This window comes from Ranitomeya imitator, chromosome 6 (assembly GCF_032444005.1).
Source record: "Ranitomeya imitator isolate aRanImi1 chromosome 6, aRanImi1.pri, whole genome shotgun sequence".
NCBI classification, from domain to species: domain Eukaryota; kingdom Metazoa; phylum Chordata; class Amphibia; order Anura; family Dendrobatidae; genus Ranitomeya; species Ranitomeya imitator.
Genome location: NC_091287.1, coordinates 15,082,123 through 15,098,477, shown reverse-complemented (window position 1 = coordinate 15,098,477; position 16,355 = coordinate 15,082,123). Strand labels below are relative to the sequence as shown.

The following is a 16,355-nucleotide window of genomic DNA, read 5'->3' as shown; positions in this document are numbered from 1 at the left end:
CCACTGAGACTCCAGTAGTTCTGGGGTCGTCCTCCCAACAGTCCTTAATCAAATCCAGTGGCCCCCTGACCCTCCTCCCATAAACCAGTTCAAAGGGGGAGAATCCAGTAGACGCCTGGGGTACCTCTCTGTAGGCAAACAAAAAATGAGGGAGGTACCGCTCGCAGTCTCTACCAGCATTTTAGCATTTGTTTTAATGTTCAGTTAAAACGCTCGCAGAGTCCGTTGGTTTGGGGATGATAGGCGCTGGCCACAAAATGCTGTACTTTCACAGAGGCTTTCCATCAGATCAGACATGAACTGGGTTCCCTGATCGGTCAACATTACCCTGGGGAAACCCACACGAGAGAACACAGTCAGTAAAGCATCCGCCACTTTGCTCGGATGGAGGACAGTGCCACAGCTTCCGGTATCGTGTAGCATAGTCCACCACTGTGAGGATGTACTTTTTACCAGAGCTGCTAGGGATTGCAAGTGGCCCTATGATATCCACAGCCACTCGCTGGAAAGGCTCATCGATCACTGGCAGTGGTATCAATGGAGCTTTCTGTATATTCCCGGACTTTCCAACTCGCTGACAAACTACGCACGATCGGCAGTAATTGGCAATATCTGTCCCCATCTTGGGCCAATAGAAGTTATGTGTCAGGCGAGCTTTAGTCTTTTGTATTCCAAAGTGTCCAGAGGATTCTCATTAATTGTTCCCTAAATAGAAAAGGAACGACCAGCCGCTTTTCACAGTCCCAAGATTCTGTAGTGTCCGTGGGGATAGTCTCTGTATACAGTCTGCCCTGGTCCCAGTATACTCTCTCTTTGCCAGAAGTAGGGGGTCGGTCTGCAAGACATCAGAGCTCCTCCAGACTGACATCTGTCTGCAGGGCCTCCTGGACGTGCTAAGGCTGCCCTCACACGCTCAGTATTTGGTCAGTATTTTACATCAGTGTTTGTAGCCAAAACCAGGAGTGGAACAAATAAAGGAAAAGTATAATAGAAACATCTGCACCACTTCTGCATTTATCACCCACTCCTGGTTTTGGCTACAAATACTGATGTAAAATACTGACCAAATACTTCTAGTGTGACTGCCAGGCCCTGGTCTGAAGCTGAGTTTCCAGTGTCTGTTATCAGGGACCTTGGTGGGTCTGCCATGTATGGAGGCTCCGGGACCACAGTATGGGCCTCCTGTCCTGGCAGTTCTGTCTGAGACTCATCCTCTACTCTCTGGGCCTGAGTCTGAGCGGCAGCCTGACTCCGGGTCACAGCTGCCACATAATTACAGTCCTGTGCATTGGGACATTTTCCTCCTCGCACGGGATCTCAGGTGGGTCACTTTCTTCCGCCTTCTCTGCATCATTTACTTGCAAGGGAGGAACATAGTGGGACACCATCCTCCCCAGGTCTGTGCCTAGCAACACATTGGTGGGAACAGCCTCTGATACTCCCACTTCTCTCAGTCCTTCCCCTGCTCCCCAGTCCAGGTACACACGGGCCACGGGCACGGCAGGGCTAACCCCTCCAATCCCGGTTATAGACATAGTCTTTCCTGGTATGATATCGGTAGGGGTCATCATGGCTGGACGCACCAGGGTCACCTCTGCCCCAGTGTCTCTGAGACCAATGGTGACTTTATTGCCAACAGTGACAGATTGACAGTTCTCATTAGCCCTCGCATCAGAGCCGACCACAAAGGGGACAGACGGTGGGGACACGGACAGCTTTGTGGTTGTAGTTGGCCGTTTCTCCCTATCAGCGCTAACATGTCCCACTTTGTTGCAGGAGAAGCACCGGCGTACATCACCTAAAGAATGTATAGTCCCCGCAACCCCATAGGAGGTGGGCTTGGACAGCACTGGTGATCGGCCGGCAGAGGGAGAAGGGTCCCCGTTTGGCTTACCTCCCCTCCAGCTGAATCCCGATGGCTTCCGCAACTCAGGCATCCTGTTAGCCACATAGCAGTCCGCAATCTTTGCAGCCTGATCTGCAGTTTGTTGCTCCCGATCAAGCACAAATTGTCTTAAATCCGTGGGGCACATGTGAAGAAATTGATCCTTGACCATAAGATCCGTTAAGTCCTCAAAACTGTTAACATAAAGTCCCCTGATCCATTGGTGGAACGTGGTTCTCAAGGTGCTCACAACATCCGCATAGCTGTCAGTTGATCCACGTTGTAGGTTCCAGAACACTCCTGGGGTTAAGTTGTATTTCCTGATCCGGGCCTCTTTTATTGCCTCATAGTTCTCATCTAGCTCTGGTGGGAGGCCAGCAAAAACTTCCACGGCTTTGCCTCTCAACCCTGGGGTTAGATACTACGCCCACTGCTCACAAGGTAGATGGTATTGCCTGCAGGTTTTTTTCAAACCCCGAAGTATCTAAGTCCGTATCCTTCTCCATCATAGGGAAGTTTTTCAGACCTGATCTCCTTCGATTTATGTTCTGGAAGGAGGTCAGCTGTGGGATGTTACCCCTTTCTATTTGAGCCATCTGTCACGGTTCACCAGGAGGATACCTTTATCATCCCCACCGCTCACACCAATTTGTCATGAACCATGGTTGTTTGGTAGCCCAGTTCTTTCTGAAGGGGATTTATCTATATCCCACTTCCCAGATCCGATTTGGAACTTGCAGCTCTCTGACGCCCCCCTTACTCTCAGGCCAGACAAAGTACTGCACCTAGGATAATTAGTCACCAGAAAGGCTGCCTTACTTTGTACTGGCTAATGGGCACACTGCAGCAAGGGCGATAGAACTACTCCCACTCAGGCGGGAATAATAATTATCAACGCCGTTCGTCGCTACAAAGCCTCCCAAATGCACAGGTAAAAACCGCTGTCACCAGCTCTGATTTCTTGATTATTAATGGGGCCGGAGCCAACCCAGATTAGTAGCATAATTCACTTTAGAGGACGGGACAGTTCGTTATAAAGCCAGGAGAAACAAAGCTAGTAATTTATATATTTTACTCCAAAAAGGTAGGCAGTGTTTACAAAAGTATAAAAAGATATTATAAAAGTAGACAAGTATCGTATGTACAGTACAGTTACAAATAAAAAAGGATTAAATTTGAAAAACACAGTTCGTTATGTCATTTCATCTCATGGCTGACCATGTTCTGTGGGGGATGGGAACACATCTGGATGCATCACAGATCTGTCTCGCAGCTACCAGGACAAAAGACTAGGGAAGACTGATGTCTCACTCAGTTATCTCCTTGCACAAAACCAAGGCTCTCCCCCTGTGGTGACCTCACTCAGAGGCTGAATACTCCCCTTTCTTAGAGTTATGACAAGCCATTTCTATACATAACTCACTGTATGAACCTCGAGAGACGAACGACACAATGATCATGATGTTCACTACATCATGAGGGTTCTTTTAACCTTCGTCAGGCTAAATAATTTTACAACGTTAACAGGCTGCAGAGGTACAATTGTACCTTCATATATATTTTATTGAAATTTGGCCAATATATTCTGGACCAAAACTGCAGAGATGTCACGAAATTTCAGCCCTCTACGGCTTTTCGAAAAAAAAAGTTATTGCAATTTTAAAATGGAATAGTTACAATTGTACCTACTCAGCCGGACGAAGGTTAAGTACATGGCGTAGATATATGACTCACTTACCAAGGAATCCATTCCTTGCATTTTGTTGGCTTAGATCCTAGCGATTTCAGTGAGTTATAGATTTCTTGGTGGACATCAGGAATATGTAACTTTTACATCGCTATCCCTGATCGGTGCCCTTGTACATAACTTTTCAAGAACAAAATAGTCCCATGCGTTTTGAAATTTGCTGTACCAGTCATGCTGGTATCAGGCGGGATGAGGGGTTTAGGGAGAGGACTGGCTTTAGCAGCACAAAGCCATAAAAATTCCTGAGTGGAGCTGGCACGCTGGTCTCACATTACAACTATATAGCAGGGGGAGGGAGGAAGAGAGGCTTAGAATTCCAGCCTTGTGCTGGCAGACAGAGGAAACTGCAGCTGAGAGCTATTTATGTGTAATTGAAGTAATCAAACCTTCTTCCTATTTCCTGACACCATCTGAAGCTTGAAAGCTCTCTCCTCCCGGTGTCCTGCAGCTGCTCTCTCCTCCCGGCGTTCTGCAGCCTCTCTCTCCTCCTGGTCCCGGCGTTCTGCAGCTGCTCTCTCAGCCTGGTGTTCTGCAGCCTCTCTCTCAGCCCGGTCCCGGCGATCTGCCGCCTCTCTCTCAGCCTGTCGGTACTGTAGAATAAGCTGCATGCGCAGATTGGGATCACTTGTTCCCAGCTGTTGTAAGTCCATTTGTAAAGTACAGTCCATGGGCTCCTCAGCACTGGCATTACTGGCATTTCCATCAGGTATCTCCACTGCAAGAGCTGGCATTGCTGGGTCTCTCTGAGGTGGACTCTGTCCTTGGCCAGATGTTCCAGCACCTTGCTCTATGTCCTGCTCGACCAAGGCGCGTATCAGCAGCTCCTTGGATTTGTCGGCTGTCTCTATTCCTCTCTGCTCACAGAAGTCGGTCAGAGACTCTTTGCTCTGCTTCTTGTACTGGGCTGCCATATCAATGAACAGCCTTTGCCAAATAAAAGATTGAAAAGAAAAACGTGGAAGGGAAACTGTTTGCAAGTATGTCTAAGTAAGCACTGAGTTGAACCTTGTAGAACTGGTGCAGTCCTCGCAAGGATACCAATTCTTCAGTACAGGGAGTAATTGCTTACAACATGAACTAATGCTCTAATAGAAATTACTTCTATCCCACCGCTCGCCACCATTTTGTCATGTACACACTTCTCAGCACGTGACTTGGGGTTGCGCCTGCAAGGCTTAATCTATCTCCTCTCACTCAGTCCAGCATTCAACCTCTGTCCTATGCTGTAATGAGAGCATAAATCACACACCGACCCAGGCCACACACCCGCTCATACACTGCCACCACTTACCGAACACACGGGCGATGAATCCCAGAAATTTTACTACTACTGTCTGCCAATCATAAGAATCACACACTCTAAGGCTATGGATTCTTTTAGAGCGGTCCTCAAGACCCCACAACAGGTCATGTTTTCAGGACTTCCTTGGTATTGCACAGGTGATAATTTCATCACCTGCTCAAGCATTAATTCCATTGCCTATGCAATAATAAGGAAATCCTGAAAACATGACCTGTTGTGGGGTCTTGAAGACTGGAGTTGAGAAACACTGTTTTAGAGCATACAAGGGTCAGACTTATTAAAGTTTTAAACTTTAATAGAAAAGGTAGAGTGCTTACAATAAAAAGGGTATAAAAATATGGGAATAAAAAGTGACATACAAATATGCAAAAACAGTGATAAAATAAAAGGATAACTTACAGAAATATCGAACTTTGCATTCGGATTCTCTATCCCTGGGGGAGGGAGAAATATGGAATGGATCATATCAGCTTTCCAGGCTGCCCCCACATGTGAACATCTAAGTGTAAAGGCCTAATTTATAGAGGCCTGGAGGTCAAATCTCTAGACCAGCCTCTCAGGTTAATATTATAATTGCTGGTTTGTGACTGGACCACGGCCACTCCACCAATTAATATAGTATTTCCTCTGAAACTCTTTGTGTAACGTTTCTCATAGATAGATAGTGTCAGGCTGTAATTGGCATCTCTCTTCAAAACAGCCAGAATGTGTGAAATGTTTCCACTTCGTGGTTCTTAGCAAGCCCTCCTGGCGGATTGGAGACAGGAGACTGCCTTCTCAGGATAACATATGCTGTGATCCCTGCAGTCTCAGGACAGATGTTAAATTACTCCTAGTCATACATCCATACCTATACATATTTCACTACAGGGAATAAGAAAGGGGAGCCCGAACACTAGGGAAGTGGAGAGTGGAGACCCCCTAGGCAGATCTAAAGTCACCCTGTCTGCCCTAAACGTCTCAATATAGGTTCTGTGTGATGCTAGTAACTGCTCACAGCCAAGCCGTGAGTCAGAATGGGCAAGGAGTCCAAGGTCAGAAGCCAGGAAGGTACGTCATAAACAGAAGGAAGAGACAAAACATAGTCAGGTAATGTTCCGAGGTCAGAGTACTGGCAGGATAACAGATCACAGCAGAAGGGGTTAAATAGGCGGATGGTCACAAAGAAGTCCAGGGTCAGGCAACAGATCAAGCATGCAGAACTCAAGGCACAGGGAGCACAAACCTCACAAGCTGAATGTACATCTGACAGAGATCTGGGAGATATAGCTCAGTTCAGTAGCATGGCAATTACCTGGAATAATTAACACATGGAGACATCTGACGCCTCACAGTCTCAAATTGGATAGTCGAGCTGTCAATCAACACACTGACAGCTCAGCCCGCCCCTGTACCAGATTGGATAGCCAAGCTGTCAATCAAAATACTGACAGCTTCAGCACACCCTTATACCAGTTTGGACGGCCGAGCCGTCAGTAGCTGCACACACACACTGAGGGGTGGAACTGTGACATTCTGCACCTGTCGCCGAGCAGGAACCTAATCCCTGCCTGACCCTAGCAATTGGCCCTACATAGGGAGTGGACAGGGTAGCACTAGTCAGTCCCAACTACAACTAAAGAGAGGGAAGACGGATCGGGGAAAACACTTAGTTTGAGAAGACAACCAAGACGTCACACCAGCAATCCTCCACATTTCCTCAGGGCAAGACACTAGCCGCCTGCTAGATCCTCCAACCAGACTGGGGTACATAAGAGATAACAACCACACCATGCTGCAGCAATTGAATGTATTTAAACCTTCAGCACAGGTGTGTGATTAGGAGCAGAAGGTGGAGGCAACTATTGGGTCATAGAGGAAGAAGGATATCGCTTCATAACAGAGATGCAAAAATCAAGAAGGTGCTTGAGCTAAATGCAAAGACCTTCTACAGCCAGATCTAGGATGACTGTCACACCTGACACAACCGTGACAGTACCCCACCTTCTACGAGTGGCCTCCGGACACTCAGGACCCAGTTTCTCAGGATGAGAGGCATGGACCTAACGAACCAGTCTAGAGGTATTCACCTCTGATGCTGAAACTCACATCCTTTCTTCTGGACCATAATGCCTCCAGTGCACCAAGTACTGCAGGGAACGACGCTGAAGACAAGAATCAACAATACTCGAAATCTGGAACTCCAAATTACTATTAACAATGATTGGGAGCGGTGGCAGGGGAGGTGACTCAAGAGGTTCCACATACTTCTTGAGCAGAGACCTGTGGAACAAGAGCCTGGGGTAACTCAAGACAAAAAGCTGCAGGGTTAATGACGGTGGTTATTTTATAGGGGCCAATAAACCTAGGTCCCAATTTCCAGGAAGGGATCTTCAACCTGATATTCCTGGGCTGCCATCAGGGCATTACGGCCCTTACTCCTGTATGGGGCCTGGTGAGCAGCAGCACAGAGGGGGCCCACAGGTCCAGGGCCCCGCTCTTGTGCCTCTGCTCACCGGGTCCCATCGTGCACTGAAGTGCGGCGCACAAGTCGGCGCTGGAGCCCGGGAGCTTTCTCGAAGTGTGCACAGCCATCTAACCTTGATAGCTGCGCAGCTCCCATCCCATCCATCTTCTCTGTACTTCCGTTCAGGCGAAGGCACATACCGATGAAGTTATCGCGTACGCGCTGACATGTACCGGATGCTAGAAGCAGACATGCACCTGCAAGGGATCGTCAGGGCGGTAAGTACAAAAAAACATTTGTTTTATTTATAAAAAGAATTAAATGGGTGAGGGGAGGAGGGCGAACTGCAAACGATGAAGTGGGGGTAAAGGGGACTGCACATGATGAAGTGGGGAGGAGGGGGACTGCACATGATGAAGTGGAGAGGGGGACTGTACATGATGAATTGGGGGTGAGGGGGACTGCACATGATGAAGTGGGGAGGAAGGCGACTGCACATGATGAAGTGGGGAGGAGGGGGACTGCACATGATGAATTGGGGGTGAGGTGGACTGCACATGATGAAGTGGGGAGGAGGGGGACTGCACATGATGAATTGGGGGAGGGGGACTGCACATGATGAATTGGGGGTGAGGGGGACTGCACATGATGAAGTGGGGAGGAGGGGGACTGCACATGATGAAGTGGGGAGGAGGGGGACTGCACATGATGAAGTGGGGAGGAGGGGGACTGCACATGATGAATTGGGGGTGAGGGGGACTGCACATGATGAAGTGGGGAGGAGGGGGACTGCACATGATGAAGTGTGTGTGGAAAAGAAGGCGCAGGGACGCCATTTACCAGGGGACTAACCCCAAGACAAAACAGCCGCATCCACTTCTACAATAAAAGGTTGAGAAACCTCGGGTTGTCTGAGTATAGGTTCAGTGTCAAAACAACTCTTTAAGGAGGAAAAAAGCCGCTGAGCAGCATCCATTTAGAAAAATCAGACCCCTTCCATGTCCTGTAAGTAAGGGGTTTCACCATTAACGAATAATTTTGCATAAACTTCAGGTAAAAATTATTAAAACCCAGAAAACGCTGTAATGCCTTCAGGCTCTCGGGATGGTCACAATAAAGTACCGCATGAACCTTCTCTGGATCCATCCGAAAACCTGAACATGACAACAGGAACCCCTAGAAGTGGACCTCCTGGATGGCGAAAACACATTTCTCTAGTTTGGCATAAAGCTTGTTATCCCATAATATCTGAAGCCTCTGTCTTACGTGCCCCCCGATGTGTCTCCAAATCAGGTGAATAAACCAAAACATCAGATAGACCACCACAAACCTGACCACCAAATGATGGAAAATATTAAAGGGAACCTGTCACCTCCAAAATGGAAGCTGAGCTAAGCCCACCACCATCAGGGGCTTATCTACAGCATTCTTGAATGCTGTAGATAAGCCCCCGATGTATCCTGAAAAATGAGAAAAAGAGGTTATATTATACTCACTCAGGGCGTTCCCGGGCCGATGGGCGTCACGGTCCGGGGCCTCCTATCTTCCTACGATGACGTCCTCTTCTTGTGTTCACGCTGCGACTTCGGCACAGGCGTACTTACGGTATATTCCCTGTCAGAGAGCCCCGGTGCCTGCGCACTGCAGTACTTTGCTCTGCCCTCAACAGGGCAAATCAGTACACCTGCACTGGAGCTGCAGCATGAAGACAAGAAGAGAACATCATCGTAAGAAGAGGCGCCGGACCGGACCGCGACACCCATCGGACCAGACCGGGACAGCCCCTGGGTATAATCCAACCTCTTTTTCTCATCTTTCAGGATACATCAGGGGCTTATCTACAGCATTACAGAATGCTGTAGATAAGCCCCTGATGCCGGAGGGCTTAGGTCATCTTCCATTTTGGGGGTGACAGGTTCCCTTTAATGAAAGGCTGGAAGACCACAGGTTCATTGGTCAGGACGAAAGGCATGACTAGACTCTCGAAATGCCCCTGGGGGTATTGAACGCCGTTATCCATTCATCCCCTTCTCTGATTCTAACCAGGTTGTAGGCCCCCCTTAAATCCAACTTGGAGAATACCTTAGTTCCCACAACCTGGCTGAGCAGATCCGGAATCAGAGGAAGAGGGTATGGATGTATGTTTTTTTATGTATGGAACATTATACGGGGCCATTATACTGTATGGAGCATTATATAGGGCTATTATACTGTATGGAGCATTATATGGGGCCATTATACTGTATGGAGCACTATATAGGGCCATTATACTGTATGGAGCACTATTTGGGGCCTATTGTATTTTATGGAGTAATATAAGGGGCCCATTATACTGTATGGAGCATTATATAGGGCCCTTTATACTGTATGGATCATTATATGGAGTACTGTGTGGGGTCATTATACTGTATAGAGCACTATGTGGGGCCCATTATACTATATGGAGTATTTTATGGGGCCTATAATACTGTATGGCGTAATATATGGGGCTCATAATACTGTATGTGTAATATATGGGGGCCATTATTCTGTATGGAGCAATTTATGGGATGTTGTATACTGTATAGAACAATATATGATACCCATTGCTCTATATGGAGCAATATATGGGGGCCACTATACTGTATGGAGTGCTGTATGGGGCCATTATACTGTATAGAGCAATATATGGGATATTATTCTGTATGGAGCAATATGTGGAACCCTGTATAAAGCAATTTATGGGGGCCATTATTCTGTATGGACCAATATATGGGGCCACTATACTACATGGAGGACTGTGGATCCATTATACTGTATGGAGCATTATATGGTGCCCATTATAGTGAGCTATTATTCTGTATGGAGCAATATATAGGGCTCATTATATTGTATGAAGCATTATATGGGGCCCAATATACTGTATGGAGCATATGTAACCCGTTATACTGTATGGAGGACTATGTGGGGCCCATTATACTGAATGGAGGATGATACGGTGTGGTCCATAGTGATAAGGCTGTAGTCACACTGTGCGCTCCAAGGATGCTCCAGTTTCTGCGATATTGTAGAATTTACACTAGATATCACTCATGTAATGAAAGAAGTAAATTCTTTGGCATTGTACTATAAATATATTTATCATCTGTGCCTCATGAATTGTGGTTTGTGTTAAATGGGCCCACTTTCGCCTAAGGCCCATGAAAACCTGGAGCCGGCCCTGGGGAGGAGGCAGGGTGCTCCCTCTACACTTATTCTCAATAGCAATGGAGCCTTTGGCAGCAGAGCTGAGAATATCAGCAATAGTGAAGGGTTTAAACACGGTTCTTTGATTGACAAAGTCGCTCTTTTTGCGGACGATCTGTTACTATTTCTCCATAATAAGTCACCTTGGAATCTTTCAGGTCTTACAATTCATTGGGCTAAGTCTTCTCCTATGACCCTCGGCCCGAAGCCGCCGGCATATACGCAACTCTCAGGTCACCTACAACTAGTGACGCCATTTATGTATTTGGGAATTAAAATCAGTGAAGGATTGACCAACTATGAGAAGGGAAATCTATTCTCAGTTGTGCTCAGATTCCAACAAAATCCAATGCGAGGAGTAAACTCCCGACGTCTGCAGTAGGGCGAGAATGGTTCTTGTGCCACAAGATCCGTGTACTGGGTATAATGCCCCAGGACAACTGCGCGGCGGATCTTCGATAAAATTGACAGTATTTTTCGTGACTTGATATAGAAGGGATTCAGAGGATTAAGCTACAAGCCAAAGATCTACTTTATCTATATAATCATCTAAGGGGTACTTCCGTCTGTTTGTAACAGAAATCCCGCGTCAATGATTGGTCGCGGCCGGCAGCGACAGGATTAGTCCGGCTGCGAATTGACCCCTCCTTACTCCCCTCCAGTCAGCGCCAGTGTGTCGCCCCATCCCGGACCAACTTTTTACTATTGATGCTGGCTATGCAGCATCGATAGTAAAAAGATATGTTAAAAATAATTTAAAAAAAAATAAAAATTGTCCTATTCTCGCCTTCCACCGATGCTGCCGCCAGCTTCCATTTCCAGTGATGCATTGCGCAATTACCCAGATGACTTAGCGGTCCACTGGAAATGGAAGCTGGCGGCAGCATCGCGCACATTGGCACAGCTTCGCAGTGGGCTGTGCTATATACTGCGTGGCTGCTATAAATTACGTGCCTGTGCGTTACGTGGGCTGTGCTATATACTGTGTGGGCTGTTATATACCGCATGGCTGCTATATATTACGTGGATGTGCTATATACTAAGTGGCTGTGTTACTTGGGCTGTTATATACTACATGGCTGTGCTAAGCGCTACGTACATATTCTAGAATACCCGATGCGTTAGAATTGGGCCACCATCTATAATATAATGCTGGGAGCGTCACTCTGTCCGAAACCTTTATAGACTGCGCAAGCGCCGGCGCAGTCTGGGCCTCACAGTGACGCTCCCAGGAGATCGCGGTATGCGTAAACACTGAACGCACACCGCGATCTCCACCGGAGAGGCAGGGACCACCAGGACGGTGAGTATATTCACCTGTCCCCCGTTGCAGCGCTGCGTGCGGCTCCGTCTCCCGGGTCCTCTGCTGTGACGTTTCCAGTTCAGAGGGCGCGATGACGCGCTTAATGCGCGCCGGCGCCGCCCTCTGACTGAACAGTCACAGCCAGAGGAGCTGGAAGATGGCGGCGCGCAGCGCTGGAACGAGACAGACAGGTGAATATAGCAAGTGCTGGGGGCCTGAGCTAGCGGTGATACTGGCACCTGACCCCCACAGCGCGCCGGTGTCCCCGCCTGCTCAGGCCCCCAGCACTCGGCGCCCAGCGACCATAGGGGAGTATGGTATTTTTTTTTATATATATGGCAGCAGCATACGGGGCATATATAATGGAGCATCTTATAGGGGGCATATAATACAATGGTGGCGCAGGATGGTAGCAGCACATGACAGAACGGGCGCAGGATGGCAGCAGCATATGACAGAACGGGCGCAGGATGGGAGCAGCACATGACAGAACGGGCGCAGGATGGGAGCAGCACATGAAAAAACGGGGGCACAGGATGGGAGCAGCACATGACAGAACGGGGGCGCAGGATGGGAACAGCACATGACAGAATGGGCGCACGATGGCAGCAGCACATGACAGAACGGGGGCGCAGGATGGGAGCAGCACATGACAGAACGGGGGCGCAGGATGGCAGCAGCACATGACAGAACGGGCGCAGGATGGGAGCAGCACATGAAAGAACGGGGGCACAGGATGGGAGTAGCACATGACAGAACGGGGGCGCAGGATGGCAGCAGCACACGACAGAACGGGGGCGCAAGATGGGAGCAGCACATGACAGAACGGGGGCGCAGGATGGCAGCAGCACATGACAGAACGGGGGCGCAGGATGGCAGCAGCACATGACAGAACGGGGGCGCAGGATGGGAGCAGCACATGACAGAACGGGCACAGGATGGCAGCAGCACATGACAGAACAGGGGCGCAGGATGGGAGCAGCACATGACAGAACGGGGGTGCAAGATGGGAGCAGCACATGACAGAACGGGGGCGCAGGATGGCAGCAGCACATGACAGAACGGGCACAGGATGGCAGCAGCACATGACAGAACAGGGGCGCAGGATGGGAGCAGCACATGACAGAATAGAGGCGCAAGATGGGAGCATCACATGACAGAACGGGGGCGCAGGATGGCAGCAGCATATGACAGAACGGGCGCAGGATGGGAGCAGCACATGACAGAACAGGGGCGCAGGATGGGAGCAGCACATGAAAAAACGGGGGCACAGGATGGGAGCAGCACATGACAGAACGGGGGCGCAGGATGGCAGCAGCACATGACAGAACGGGGGCGCAGGATGGGAGCAGCACATGACAGAACGGGCACAGGATGGCAGCAGCACATGACAGAACAGGGGCGCAGGATGGGAGCAGCACATGACAGAACGGGCACAGGATGGCAGCAGCACATGAAAAAACGGGGGCACAGGATGGGAGCAGCACATGACAGAACGGGGGCGCAGGATGGGAACAGCACATGACAGAATGGGCGCACGATGGCAGCAGCACATGACAGAACGGGGGCGCAGGATGGGAGCAGCACATGACAGAACGGGGGCGCAGGATGGCAGCAGCACATGACAGAACGGGCGCAGGATGGGAGCAGCACATGAAAGAACGGGGGCACAGGATGGGAGTAGCACATGACAGAACGGGGGCGCAGGATGGCAGCAGCACACGACAGAACGGGGGCGCAAGATGGGAGCAGCACATGACAGAACGGGGGCGCAGGATGGCAGCAGCACATGACAGAACGGGGGCGCAGGATGGCAGCAGCACATGACAGAACGGGGGCGCAGGATGGGAGCAGCACATGACAGAACGGGCACAGGATGGGAGCAGCACATGACAGAACAGGGGCGCAGGATGGGAGCAGCACATGACAGAACGGGGGTGCAAGATGGGAGCAGCACATGACAGAACGGGGGCGCAGGATGGCAGCAGCACATGACAGAACGGGCACAGGATGGCAGCAGCACATGACAGAACAGGGGCGCAGGATGGGAGCAGCACATGACAGAATAGAGGCGCAAGATGGGAGCATCACATGACAGAACGGGGGCGCAGGATGGCAGCAGCATATGACAGAACGGGCGCAGGATGGGAGCAGCACATGACAGAACAGGGGCGCAGGATGGGAGCAGCACATGAAAAAACGGGGGCACAGGATGGGAGCAGCACATGACAGAACGGGGGCGCAGGATGGGAACAACACATGACAGAATGGGCGCACGATGGCAGCAGCACATGACAGAACGGGGGCGCAGGATGGGAGCAGCACATGACAGAACGGGGGCGCAGGATGGCAGCAGCACATGACAGAACGGGCGCAGGATGGGAGCAGCACATGAAAGAACGGGGGCACAGGATGGGAGCAGCACATGACAGAACAGGGGCACAGGATGGAGCAGCACATGACAGGATGGGAGCAGCAAATGACAGAATGGAGGCGCAGGATGGGTGCAGAACATATTAGAATGGAGGCGCAGGATGGGTGCAGCACATGTCACAATGGGGGCGCAGGATGGGAGCAGCACATGACAGAATGGGGGCGCAGGATGGGTGCAACACATGACAGAATGGGGGCGCAGGATGGGTGCAGAACATATTAGAATGGAGGCGCAGGATGGGTGCAGCACATGTCACAATGGGGGCGCAGGATGGGTGCAGCACATGTCACAATGGGGGCGCAGGATGGGAGCAGCACATGACAGAATGGGGGCGCAGGATGGGTGCAACACATGACAGAATGGGGGCGCAAGATGGGTGCAACACATGACAGAATGGGGGTGCAGGATGGGTGCAGAACATGTCAGAATGGAGGCGCAGGATGGGTGCAGAACATGTCAGAATGGGGGCGCAGGATGGGTGCAACACATGACAGAATGGGGGCGCAGGATGGGAGCAGCACATGACAGAATGGGGGCGCAGGATGGGTGCAGAACATGTCAGAATGGGGGCGCAGGATGGGTGCAGCACATGTCACAATGGGGGCGCAGGATGGGAGCAGCACATGACAGAATGGGGGCGCAGGATGGGTGCAGAACATGTCAGAATGGGGGCGCAGGATGGGTGCAACACATGACAGAATGGGGGCGCAACACATGGCAGGATGGGGGCGCAGGATGGGTGCAGCACATGACAGGATGGGGACGCAGGATGGAGCAGCACATGTCAGAATGGGGGTGCAGGATGGGTGCAGCACATGTCAGGATGGGGACGCAGGATGGAGACCATATACCAATATAGATGCTCGCCACCCGGGCGTAGAACGGGTTCAATAGCTAGTCTAGTATAATAGTTGTCACCGAGCCTCATTAATGTGGAAAAACTACTTGGCGCTTAATAAGGCTAGTTTCACACTAGCGTTTTGAGGAGCTGCGGACTTCCTCCGTGAAGCCCCGCCCTAGGCCACTAGCTCCACCTACTTCTTCATGCAGCGTGCATACCTATCTTTAACATTAGGTACACAGGTCGTGTGGCTGTATGCGGATGGTGCCGCATGTGTCGTTTTGACGATGCGGAGAAAAAAAAATTGCTAAAAGCTGCGTTCTACGCTGGTGGCCGCATCGTCAAAACAACGCATGCAGAAGCATCCGCATATAGCGGCACGACCTGCGTACCTAATGTTAAAGATAGGTACGCAGGTCGCATGCAGAAGTAGGCAGAGCTAGCGGCGGGGCTTCATGGAGGAAGTCCGCAGCTCCTCAAAACGCTAATGTGAATCCGGCCTAAGTGAACAGAGTTTGATCTTTGGAAATGAAAAAGTATGTGCACAATAACCCAAATGTAAAGTGAGGGGGTCAGATAGGACCCCGCGATTGAGAGCTCAAGACGCTAATGTGCCTCATTAGAATAAGTGTTGGCAGCGCTCGCACATTGTGGAACGGCTGGAGACATCAAGTGATAAACAATAGGGGAAGCACGGTGGCTCAGTGGTTAGCACTGCAGCGATGCGCTCCCCGTGTTTTGTCCCGATTCTCCGGTTTACTCCCAAGGACAAACTGATAAGGAATCTAGATTGTGAGCCTCATTGGGGACAGTGATGATGTGGGATTAATGGCGCTATACAAGTATGATTAATATAAATAGATGACGGAGCGCAGGTTCACTTTTGGGCTCTCTGCTCCGTTATAGCAGCGCTCTTCACCGATCAAGACCGTGCGGCTCCCATAATCATGTATTGACCATTTCTCCAGTGTGTATAGGGAAGTCCTGACCGAGGCTGGGGTCAGAGGATGGGGCAGCAGAACATTGATATGACCGATCTGTAGTTCTAACAAGAGAAAAGTCATTCAGTGTCTGAACAACTCCACTCTCCCCGTTCTGAGCTCAGTGATACGTGGAACTAATGGTGTCAGCGAGAACATGAAACTATGTTAAGTGTAAGGCCAGCTGTACA

General features: G+C 50.1%; 1 pseudogene; it reads right to left on the bottom strand.

Moving 5' to 3' along the window:
• Positions 1-645: 645 nt before the first annotated feature.
• Positions 646-2,391, bottom strand: LOC138643281 (uncharacterized; annotated as a pseudogene).
• Positions 2,392-16,355: the final 13,964 nt, after the last annotated feature.